This window comes from Crocuta crocuta, unplaced genomic scaffold (assembly GCF_008692635.1).
Source record: "Crocuta crocuta isolate KB4526 unplaced genomic scaffold, BGI_CrCroc_1.0 scaffold62, whole genome shotgun sequence".
In the NCBI taxonomy this organism is placed as follows: domain Eukaryota; kingdom Metazoa; phylum Chordata; class Mammalia; order Carnivora; family Hyaenidae; genus Crocuta; species Crocuta crocuta.
This window is the reverse complement of record NW_027529173.1, coordinates 4413841-4426905: the sequence shown is the minus strand read 5'-3', so window position 1 is coordinate 4426905 and position 13065 is coordinate 4413841. Positions and strand designations below refer to the sequence as shown.

The 13065-nt window shown below is 36.3% G+C and overlaps 1 protein-coding gene across 2 annotated transcripts in view; it reads right to left on the bottom strand.

The window, feature by feature from the left end:
- The window catches only part of SNX13 (sorting nexin 13), a 129212-nt gene that overhangs the window by 90318 nt on the left and 25829 nt on the right, over positions 1-13065 (bottom strand). The gene's annotated exons all lie outside the window — the stretch shown is intronic.

Here is a 13065-nt window from a genome sequence, read left to right as displayed (position 1 = left end):
GGGAAAGGGGAAATGGGCCTAGGAAAAGTGAAAAATAAAAGCAGCCTAAATTGAAATGCTCCTCCAATCCTTACCTTATGGCTGTAGGCAGTTATACATTCTTTCTGGTACAAACCATACCAAATTCCCACCCTCAAAAAACAAAAACAAAAACAAAAACACCCAAAAAGCTGGACCTTGTTCTCCCATGAGAATGATGGACAAAAAAGCTTTCTTTAAGCTTTAATAATCCACACTATTACTTCCTTTTCAGGAAAGAAGTCACAGAACAGCAGCCACAGAGGGATCATCAGTACATTTGCTGGGGCAACTGGTCCCAAAACCCTCTTTTCACCTTCTAAGGACAAGGGAATAAAGATCGTCTTCCACTCACTCTTATTTAAGATACCTAGGATATTCTTGGGAGGATGATTGAAGACTACTGTGACAGGGTGTTTTCAATTCAGCTTTTAAGCCAGGGGAGAAAGACGGCCTGTAGACACTTCAGTCAATGACCCTGGTCTCCAAGATGGCTAAATATCCAACTGGCAAAGGTAACATCCACTGGATACCTGTAGAGTTTCTCCTACCTCTCCCAACTGGGGGTGTGTATTTTTAATTCTTTGATAATAGAACCCTCTCCCTTACAGTCGAAGTGCGTTGTTCAACTGCTACACATTTTCAAGAATGAATTATGTACAAATATATAGATGACCACTTGAACAAACCTTTCACTTTTTATTAGAGCATTAGTTATAAAAGGTCATAAACACAATTGTACACAATTAGGACTCCTAGCATTCAGTGACAAAGAAAATATAAGCTATAATATATTAGTGTTTTTTAAACTAGATTCTGTCAGTTACCAAATACCTATATACAGTTTGAAAACAATAGTCGGTACATTCATAATATGTATTTATTTATTCAGGATAAAAACTATGTTATAGGCTACAGACCCTCTTCTCATCCCCAAAGCCCATACTCCAGGAATCACTGAATTAGGATCTTGATGTAACTGAACTACTGGGAAAAACAACAACAACAACAACAACCAAAGACTGTATTTACTGAATACTTTCTCTTATGCAGGAAAAATCATAAAAGTATTTAAAATGTAGATGAGGCAGTATAGCAAAGAACAGTCCTGATAGGCTTCCAATAAACGCTCAAAGCCTCAAACTGAAAAACTACTTTACCAAGGCTTCCCGGATTTCTAATAAAAGGTCTATAGTAGATACACAAGGCTGAAATAAATTAATCAAAAGAGCTTTTCAGAGACTACATATTTCTAGTTACACATATTGTTTTGGAATCTAAATGTGTAATAAATCTCAAAAATAATAAAGATATCTTTAAATAATAAATAAACCTTCAATCTCCCTCAAAAAGAAGGAAAATACATTCTTTTCCAAATGTTTCCATTTGGCAGATGAAGGTCGATCTTTGTTTATGAATGAGACTGAAAAATGTGTGTGTATATATAGGATATAAAAAATGAAAAATATTCCCTTAAAAATAACTGGTTAAAGCAAATTTTTTAAACCTACCAAAGAATAAGACAGTTAAACTTCTAATTATGTGCTACTAGAATCCATCAAGATATCAGAACAGAAAATATCAATTCTATGTATTTTGTATTTTGCACAAATTGTTATTTTTTGTATCAGCATATATACCCTTATTATTTTTAATTCAACTACATATAAGTATGTATAGCTATCACTCATCTAAGAAAGGGAGTTATAAATAAACACACATTTGCTTATTTTTAAAATGTAAGGATATACAGAAACTTTTTTAAATGATTTATGAGGAATGAAGAAAACGGAGGTAGAGGAGACAAGGATGAGAACTAGACAGCTAAAAATACTCTGCTGTGTAGATCTGATTTTGTGACGGTATAAATATTTTTATACCATCAAAAGCAAAGTAAAACAAATCTAACTACATGCTAACAATGTGTAATAAACACACAGAGAAACAATTTTAAGTGATTTTACAATACAATTATTCAACTGTGGATCATTAGTGGTATACATTCTAAGAACAATAACATTGAAAATCTAATAGTGCTTCAGTAAAAAATAGTGTTGACAGTTCCACTAAAGCAAACCAGGGCCACTGAAGCAATGGCTGATTACAAGTCTGGGGCAGGAAACAAGTTTAAAATGGGTCTGCAGCACCTGGATATACCAGAAAGCTATTGCGGATAAGTCAAAAGGATTCAGGAGGGGCATCTGAGTGGCTCAGTCAGGCTCTTGACTTTAGCTCAGGTCATGATCTCAAGTTCATGGGTTTGAGTCCCACAAATAAAGTTTAACAAAAGCACTCAGGAGACAACCTGAAAAGGCTTCAATTGGCAAAAGATGAAATCACTAAAAAATAATAATTGCAGGGACTGCAGCACTTCAAATATTTGAGTTCATAAAAATATGAACTTTTAAAAAAATTCCATTGATCACCTTCAAAGGGTGCAACTCTGTACGAAAAGTAGCACAGAATTAAGCATTTATCAGGGTAACCCGAAACTTTATGAAAATTTAGTTTCTCTTTAATGAAATACTCCATATAATAAAGAAGAAATGATAGAATCAGAATAACACCATACTGCAATCCTTAATATATTAGAGGTCTAGCAGAGGAGGGAGGGAGGGAGAGAGAAAGAGAGAGAGCACAAACTAGGTATCATATGCCTCTTAAAAGAAAAAAAACACACCACCATCTATGAAATATTCTTATTTGGAGGGAGTGGGGGAATCAAACCTGAATCTGATTTCAGGAAACGCAGAAGACTAGAGAAAATGTTACAATACATCATGGTGATGAACTAAGCAAAAACTTGGGTTGTGAGAAACACTAAAGGGCAAAAAACACACAGTTCCTTCAACAAATGAAGGGTAAGAGAAAACCTGTGTACAAGAAGGGGGCAAGAGAGGCAGGAAGAACATTTGGGAGAATCTGTAGGTTGAAACTGCAATATACAGAGCTTATTCAACTTGATTTTAACAGAAATACAGTCAAAAAATGAAAAGAGAGTGGGGCGCCTGGGTGGCTTAGTCGGTTAAGCGTCCAACTTTCGCTTAGGTCATGATCTCGCGGTTCGTGGGTTTGAGCCCCGCGTCAGGCTCTGTGCTGACTGCCAGCCCAGAGCCTGGAGCCTATTTCAGAGCCTGGATCTCCCTTTCTCTCTGACCCTCCCCTGCTCACGCTGTTTCTCTCTCTCTCTCCCCTAGAAATAAATAAAAATTAAAAAAAAAAATGAAAAGAGAAAGAAGGATGAGGAGAGAAAGGAGGAAAAGAAGAGAAATGCGTAATGAGTAATTCTTAATATTTTCTGGATATTTAATATTAAGTACTGTTTATTTTTTAGTTGGTATAATGATACTGTTATATTTTAACAAAGAGAGTCTTTATGTTTTACAGACACATGAAGATTTATTTATAGATTAAATCTTATATCTAGAATACACTTCAAAATAATGCTATTAAGTAGAGATTGGGGAAAAAGTAAAAAAGGATATAGATAAAATATAACTGCCTATGAATTGATAAATGTCTAAGACAGGCATGAAGACAGGGAATTCATTATATTAATCTTTCTACTTTTAATGTTTGAAATGCTTTATTTAAAAAATTGTTTGAACATACACAATAACCACAAAATTTACTTATACAGCAAATGTACTTGCATTTCTCATGTAAATATTGCACGAAATAAACAGCCCCAAAACATGCACCATGTTTACACCCCAGGAATTAATCTGGGATTAAAATTTTCCTGTCATTCGTTCACAGTAGAGCAAAATACACTTGGCTATTCAATTAAGAAAAAGATTCTTTTAGGAGCGCCTGGGTGGCTCAGTCAGTTAAGCATCCGACTTGTGCTCAGGTCATGATCTCAGTGCTCATGGTTTCGAGCCCCACATTGGGATCCATGCTAAGAGATCAGGGCCTGAATCCTGCTTCAAGTTCTGTGTTTCCCTCTGCCTCTGCCTCTGCCTCTGCCCCCCCCCCCACATCTGTCTTTTTCAAAAGTAAACAAACATTAAAAAACAAAAGATTCTTTTAAATATGCAACTAAGTAATGAATTATAATATCCTATTTTTTGCGTGGTTATATGCACATTTTATATAAGAACAACTATTCTTCAAAATAATTATTTTGGGGGATTTCCTATGATTCTATAATAATTACATAGCTATGTAATGGGCCTTAATTATACAAATACTTATCAATTTCTGTCCTCAATATGCTCACAAACTAAGTAAAATACACATGTAATGACAATATAAAAATGATTAAGTGCCACAACAAAAAGATTTACAAAGTGGGAATATAGAAAAGATAAACCCTCTAGAGCTTAAAAAAAGTATGCAAACTTCTTTGAAATGGTCTTCAGAATGCAATTTTGCAGTTAAGAAAATCAACCTCCTTTCTTTATGGTTACCCACTTTTTTCCCATCAAAACGGTATTACCCAAAACTGATTACAAACTTTATGTACTAAAATTCTAGTAATTTGCAAAAATAAAAACTCCAAGTGAACAAAGATTCACAAATGCTAAGGCTATTCAAGAATGTGCCACAGAAAAAGTAACCTTTGATTTAAAAGTAGAACAGAGAATATCATTTGTTTACTGGTCTTAAGCCCAATGCTCAAGGCTACTTATAACGTGATGCCTAAATCTATTTAAAGATTCCATTTATTGGGGCCCTTGGGTGGCTCAGTCGGTTGGGCATCCAACTTTGGCTCAGGTCATGATCTCATGGTCCGTGGGTTGGAGCCCCGCATTGAGCTCTGTGCTGACAGTTCTGAGACTGGAACCTGCTTCAGATTCTGTGTCTCCCTTTCTCTCTGCCCTTCCCCTCTCTCTCTCAAAAATAAACATTTAAAAAAATTTTTAAAGATTCCATTTATAAATGGCAACAATGTAAGCTGAGAGGGCCACATGCACTATCCAAGAATTTCCAAAAAACTACATATAATCAAAGACATTCTTTTCAACAAATGGTGATGTAAAAAACAAACATCCATATGCCAAAAAAAAAAAAAAAAGAACTGAGGACAACAGATCTTAGAATTGTCAGAAAAAGTAACTCAAAATAGATCAAAGACCCGAAAATAAGGACAAAACTATAAAACTCCAAAGATAACATAAGAGAAAACCTATATGACCTTGAGCATGATGATGGCTTTTTAGCTACAACACCAAAGACAACCCATTAAGAAATAAATGATAAACTGCACTTCGTTAAAATTAAAAACTTCTGCTCAGCAAAAGATAGTATGACAATAAGTAAAAGATCAGCCACAGACTAGGCGAAAATATTTGCAAAAGACACATTAGATAAAGGAGTTATCCAAAATATACAAAGAACTCTTAATTTAAAAATAAGAAAACAAACAATTCTAATTTAAAAATGAGCCAAAGACTTTAACAGACACCTCACTGAAGAAGATATACATGGCAAATAAGCATGTGAGAAGCTATTCCACATCATATGTCATCAGGGAGATGTGAATTAAAACCACAATGAGATACCACTATATGTCTACCAGAATGGCCAAAATCCAGAACAGTGACAACAACAAATGCTGCCAAGAAGTGGAGCAACAGGAAATCTCATACACTGCTAGTAGAAACGTAAATACCACTTTGCAGGACAATTTGCCAATTTCTTACAAAACTAAATACACTCTTACCATATGATCCAGCAAGGACTGAAAACATGCCTACACAAAAACCTGCACAAAGTTTAAACCAAGTTTATTCATCACTGGCAAAACTTAGAAGCAACCCAGATGTTCTCAAGTAGGTGACTAGATAAACTGTGGTACATCCAAGCAATGGAATATTATTTGGCAGTAAAAAGAAATGTGCTATCTAGCCATGAAAAGATACGGAGAACCTTAAATGTGTGTCACAAAGTGAAAGAAGCTAACATAAAAAAGTTACATACTGTATGATTTCAACTATGTAACATTCTGTAAAAGGCAAAATCATGAAGGCAATAAAAAGGTCAGTGGTTGGGAGAGACAAGATAGGGAGATGAACAGGTAAAGAGTACAGAAAACTTTTAGGGGACTGAAAATATCCAGGATGATATTATGATGGATATGTTGTTATAGTTCTTCTCCAATCCACCAAATGTACATCGACAAGGGTGAACCCCCAGGTAAACTATGGAGTTTGGGTGACTATCATGCATTGATGTAGGTTTACCCCTGACAGAATCTACCATTTTTGTAAGATATATGTAAGAAGAGTATACATATATGAGAGCAGAGAGAAGATGGGAATCTCTATATACCTCCCGACTTTACTGTAAACTGAAAACTATCACCCAAAAAATCTTTTAAAAACTACACATAAGAGGCGCCTGGGTGGCTTAGTCGGTTAAGCGTCAGACTTTCGCTTAGGTCATGATCTCACGGTTCATGGATTCGAGCCCCGCGTCAGGCTCTGTGCTGACTGCCAACTCAGAGCCTGGAGCCTGTTTCAGAGTCTGTCACTCCCTCTCTCTCTGACCCTCCCCTGCTCACGCTGCCTCTCTCTCTCCTAGAAATAAATAAAACATTAAAAAAAAAATAAAAAATATATAAATAAAAACTACACATAAATAATCACAAGTACAAAATGATTTCACAGAGAGAAAATGATAACAAGATGGCATCAGTCATAAATTATGATAATCTTATTAATGCTCAAAAGAACAAATGCTCAAAGTCAAACTGCTCAAAATTCATTCAACTTTTAATAAAATGTAAAAAAAACCCACAAAACTATCTATATGGTATTAAAATTAACTATTTTGTTTCATTTCACAGATTTTATAATCTCTCATCTTAGTGTAAGAAACTAGAGATCAACCACTGTGACACAAAAAACTCTAAGAGAAACTATAAACAAATAAAAAATGTGTCACCTAAGTATGAAAAACGATTAGATGATCAAAATTTTGGTTGATATACACCAGCACATACTTCAATTCCACTTAGACTCCCCTCTCCACCCAAAGAAAATCATTGGGTGGAGATTTCCTTTATTCAAGGCTCCTAGTATATAAATACCTCTCATAATCTAACATGATATGGTCAAAAACCAGTGAAATCAAGAATTAATCATCTAATTCTAACATTTTGTGGTAATATTTTAAATATAATTTTTAAGTTTTAATTTTCATAGAAATGCAATTTATTTACTTACTAGGTGAAGCTGCTAAAACATGCACAATCAAAACTATGACAGTTCCAGTTGAAAGAATCATTACTCCTCCCTCCCCTGAAGAAAACGCAGAAAAGCCAAAGGTCAGTTTCAACATATCTCCCTGATTTTTCCATGGAATGAGTACGAGATTTCCTATAAAAATTCTTTACTTTGACTCAACAAAAATAAATAAAACAAGATAATACAGTAAGCCCTAACAAACCAGGTATTCTGAACTTGAAACTGACAGAAACATTATTTATGTGGGTTGCATTCTTGGGGCAAAACAACAAAGTAGAGTGGGAGGGGTGAGAGGGAGAGAGACAGAGACAGAAACAAAGAGACACAGAAAGAGACAGAGGAAAGGGAGGGTGTTTTAATTCTGTATTTAAATATTCAGCATAAAATAATAGAAAATTAGGGGCGCCTGGGTGGCTTAGTCGGTTAAGCGTCCGACTTTCGCTTAGGTCATGATCTCGCGGTTCGTGGGTTCGAGCCCCGCGTCGGGCTCTGTGCTGACTGCCAGCTCAGAGCCTGGACCCTGCTTCAGATTCTGTGTCTACCTCTCTCTCTGACCCTCCCCTGCTCGCGCTGTCTCTCTCTCTCCTAGAAATAAATAAAACTTTAAAAAAAAAATTAAAAAAAAAAAAAAGAAAGAAAATTATCCTCCCTAAGTGATCATTGTGCTCAGAATCAAGACCTCAGCAAACAGAGAGCTGAAGATAAGGAGAATTCACTGTCAGAATACTTACTGCATATGGAGTAAGTCTCAGCCCATTTGACTTCATGACCCAATTATTATTCAATCTTCCAAACTGAGGAATTGAGCCTGTCTCCTTTCCCACTATAGTCTTCTGTGGCTTCCAGTCAAGTTTCCTCTCTTATCCTAATATGCAATAGAATCAAATACCCCTCAAACATCTCAGTAGGTGATGCTGGTTGATATTTGTTATAAACAATTTAAGGTTGGAGAAAGGGATCAAAAAGTGGTATGTTTGATTTGGCAAAGAAATAATTTTTTTTTTATTCTGAATAAACATTTAAAATATCACATACAAATCAGAATTTCAGGCTTTTCTTGAAAAATGAAAAACTTGGAATCTGTAGAATTACATCCTTGCAAGATAACAATGAGATAAAACTGAGTGGCAATAATCCCTGTGAAAATGAGCCAGGAACTTCTCAGTATTGCCACAGTACCAACACTTGGTATAAGGTTTATCTGATTCTGAGCCCAAGATGTAATTTATCATCAGAACTTCACAGCTGTTTTAGAGATGCAAAATATTTACCTGTGGCTATGTCATTATCAAAAGTGGGAAAACAAAAGATAAACCAAGAGTAATATGTTTTAAAAATGGTGAACAGCCTATTACTTAGTGGAAGCAAAGGTATAAATACATGTGTCCATTTCATGAAGGGATCCGAATTCACATATCTGAGTCAGGACTTTCCTCTTCCCTAGTTTAGTCTGACAACAAATACTTTAAAGAAGAATAAACTAAGAGTCCCAAAAAGCATCCAATGGGTAAAAAAAAAAAGGAAGGAAAAAAATTAGGAAATCACAAATAGGGATTACCAACAGGAAACTTCTGAAATCTGTCAAAGTGGTTAGGAATAAAGGAGGGGTCTGGGGGTGGGTGGCTCAGGAGGTTAAGTGTCCAACTCTTGTTTTTAGCTTAGATCATGATCTCACAGTCCTCTGATTGACCCCCATATCGCGGTTAGTGCAGAGCATAGAGCCTGCTTGGGATCCTCTCTCTCCCTGTCTGTCTGCCCTTCCCCTGCTTGTGCTTGCTGCTCTCTCTCCCTTTCTCCTAAAATAAGTAAACTGAAGAAGAAAAAAAGTTTTTTAAAGTAAATAAAAGAGATTAAGGAAAATTAATACTGCGCTGTACATATGCCCTTGATCATCTTTAAGAAAAAAAAAAGCCTGCAATCCGCAGGATTCTGTTTTCACTTTCATAGAACCTTCCATATATGTAATCCCTGAGTAATTTTGTTTTCTAATCCACCACTTTTCACTACCTCTTACATAGTGTGACTTTCAAAACTCTGCCTCCAGCCCAGCCTCTTCAGTTTCTAAAACTTAAAATGAGCTGCATACTTAACATTTCTGCCTGAATTTCTCATGGGTACCTCAAATTCATCATGTCTAAAATTAAACTCATTACATACCCTAAATATCTCCTATATTCCCTTACTTAAAAGGGGCATCAGTGCCTATCTAATTATTGAAAAGATAAATCTTAGAGTTATCTTGAACTGTCCCCTCTTGAAACTGTCACATCCAACTAATTATAATTTATATCCTAAATATCTCTTGGGGCTTCCCCCTCTTCACCATTAAAGCCTTAGACAAGACTTTTATTAAAGCATGCAAGACTACAATTCCTGCCTCCCCTCTATTCTGTCCTCCTTACTGCCAAAATGACCTTTGAAGAGATTCTGAAGTATCTGACTATTCCATGAGCAGAATTCGTTGTCTTGTGTCTATCCTTTAGGATGGATTACTTTTCCTCTTTAGCAAGAATCTCTATCAAGCTCCTCTCAAGAACTAGCTCAAACTTAACATGTTCCATGACACAAGTCCTCCCTCACAAGCACATCTCTCTCTACAGAGAAAATGTTCAGTCCCTGGATTCTCTGTCTACATAGCACTATTTAAAATTCTACAGGGGCACTGGGTGGCTCAGTCAGTCAAGCGTTCAACTACAGCTCAGGTCATAATCTTATGGCTCATGAGTTTTAGCTCCGCACTGGGCTCTGCATTGACAGCTCAGAGCCTGCAACCTGCTTTGGATTCTGTGTCTCTCTCTCTCTCTCTGCCCTCCCCTGCTTGCATTCTGTCTCTCTCTCTTAAAAATAAACATTATTTTTTTAATTCTACAGTTATTCATATGTATGTGCCTTTTCTAGACTTGAAGCTTCCTTCATTCATTGATCAAACATTTACTAATATCCATCATGTGCCTACCATAGCCAGGTTCTGCAATTTTAAAGATAAGCACTGTTAATGCCTCAAGAAGCTCACAGTCTTATGGAAAAGAATCACATCTATAAACATAAAAAAACACAGTAAGTAAAATGACAGAAATGCATCAGCTATTATAAGGCACTAAGAAAGAGCACTTGATCTGACCCAGCATGAAGAGGAGAGAGGACAACAAATCAGAGGAAGCATCCGGGAACAGGTGATACCTAAGATTAGTCTCAGAGGGTAACAGGACATAGCCAGATGAAGAACAGGGAAACTAATAAAAACAAGATAACAGGAATAGGCATGGAAGCAAGAAACGCTTCCACAGGAAGGCCAGTGAAGGTTGTTTTTAAAAGACAGATTGTGAGAAGCATATGATATTCAAGTTTAGACCGTTCTATCAACTATCTGCAAGATTTCAAAACTGGAGGCAGAAAAATTTATGAAGGGCAATTACAGTCATATTATCTAAAAGCCAGAAACAGGGCAAAGGTAGTGTGGTTGGACCAAAGTCTACAGACTGGAGAAGTATCTGGATGACTCAACCAATAAATCTTGTGATTAACTGCATGGAGCGTAAGAAAGAGTCATCATCATAGCTTTTTAAAGCTTCAGTAGTTACTGGCTGAACAGCCAGTCACCTAAAACAACAAAGAGGAGAACAGGTTTGGAGACAGTTGTTTTGCTTTGTGGATGAAGAAGTCAATTTCACTAAGGGACATGTTGAGGGTAATATACAAGACTTCAAGTGAAGGTAGTCTGCAAGGAACTGGATATAGTAATACAAGTATATTCAAGGAAATATTCTGACTACAGATATAGAATATGAAGATACTGTCTTACATATAGTTAATCTCATAAATTTGAATGAAGTAGATCATAAAGAGAGCATCAAGCCAAAACTGAAATACTGGTAACATCAATATTTTAACGGGCACAAAAAGAAAAATGAAGCCCATGAAAAGGACTGAGAAGGCAAGCTTAACAAGACAAAAAGAACTAGTAACCCGTGGAGTCCCAGAAGCTAAGAAAAAAGTATCTCCACAAGAAAGAAGTGATCAGTAGTATCCAAAAGCTGGAGAACACTTTAGTAAGAAAAAAATCAGTAAATGTCCAGGGGACTTGGCAACAAAAGGTAACTGATGATTTTACTGAGAGCACCATCAATAGAGTAGTAAGCATAGAACCACAGTGTAGTAGGTTTAGGAATAAGTGGGAAGAGATTTGTATGTATGTCAGGCTCTAGGAAAAAATCTAGTAAAAAGAGTACAGGTCAAATAGGTGAATGAGCAGTAGGTGAAGGGTTCAAAGGTACAAAGACAGACCTCTAATTAATTGCAAGAGGGACAGGTGTTTCCAAAATTTAAAGTTCTTTTAGTGCAAGGATCGTACCATGTTCAACTTTATCTCCTCATAGCTAGCAAAGTTCCTGGAACATAATACAACTCAAGAGTTTGTGATATGACTATGAATATAAGAATAAATTGACGAGACTCCTTTTGTAATAAACAACTTGACACACACATACACACAAAAGGCTAAAAAAGAAATAGCCCCTAGAAGCATGTGTCTATAAGTGATAATGAGAATTCTCAAGTATCTCAAGTTATCTTTCAGAGATTCTCTCACAATTAATGAACTCAACGCACAAATATATAGGATATGATGTTCCATGCTAATATCATTCAATCTTTGCCGTCCAAATATAGGAGCTATTTAGGAGTTAATAAAACAAAATAAATTTGTTTGAAATATAAAGCCAGTAACTGTTACATATGTAAAAAGCAGGTTACATCTACTTATCCCATCCTCTCACACACAAAGAATCCTATTACCCTACCTACGTTTCCATCCCCCAACCTCACTGTAGTCTAGACCAGACACATCCAAGAAGTCATCTCCCTTTATGTGACTCACAGGAAGTCAACTTACTGTTTAGCAGACAATGTATGCCTTGTGAGACCTGACTTCATCAGTGATCTGAACTAGGCTCTCTCAGTAACTTGAAAAGGTACAAATTGTAGCCAGCCAAGGGTGGGCAATGAACCTGAAAAAGAGTATGTACATGCTGGGACTGAGGTGGCTATTTTAAGGAAAAGATAGGCCAATGAGTAAGCCAGGAAACCAACTGAGACAAAAACTGAAAATGAAGCAAATATACCCCAAAAAGCTTAGATGAGAGACTTTGTGGTTATCTGTGAGAGAGAAAGAAAGACGAAGTGGGAGAGAAGGAGAGAGAAAGAGGGATTGGGGAGAAGGAGAGAGGGAGAGGAAGAAAGGGAGGGAAGGAGTGAAAGAAGACAGGGAGAGAGATTGAAAGAGGGAAGATCTCAGCATTTTAGTTCCCACAGGACTAGCTGTGTTCCATGTTACTTCTCGGACTTCTCCTTTTTCTATGAGGTAACTGGAATATATGTCTGTTCCTTACAATTAAGATTCCCAACTGGAAAGTCCTAAACAAGATTAGATTAATGCCAGGAATACAGAAGCCGTTTTTGTTTTTCAAAGTCACTAAATAGGCACTACACACTGTAAAGAAGTAGTTAGGAATTCCAGTTTCTAATCATAGCTCTCCTCTAAGATATCATGCAAATCTGGGCAATCAAAATGTCTATCAACTTTTGTTTACTCACTTTGAAAAGACAGAACTGGATTATAGATCTCTTATACTTAAATGGCTTAAAAATTAACTTGACATGACAGTGTGAGGGGTGTGTTTATGTGTACATACACAACAAATTCAAAGATATATTTACTCATAAAGCAATCGTTCGGAAGTCTCTTGAGAATTTTTCTAACTACATGAAAGATTTAAACCTTGAATATAAAATGGCATTCTCCTAAGACCCTAGAAATCCATAAAGCAGCACCTAAAGCAAGTGCCGTAACTGTGTC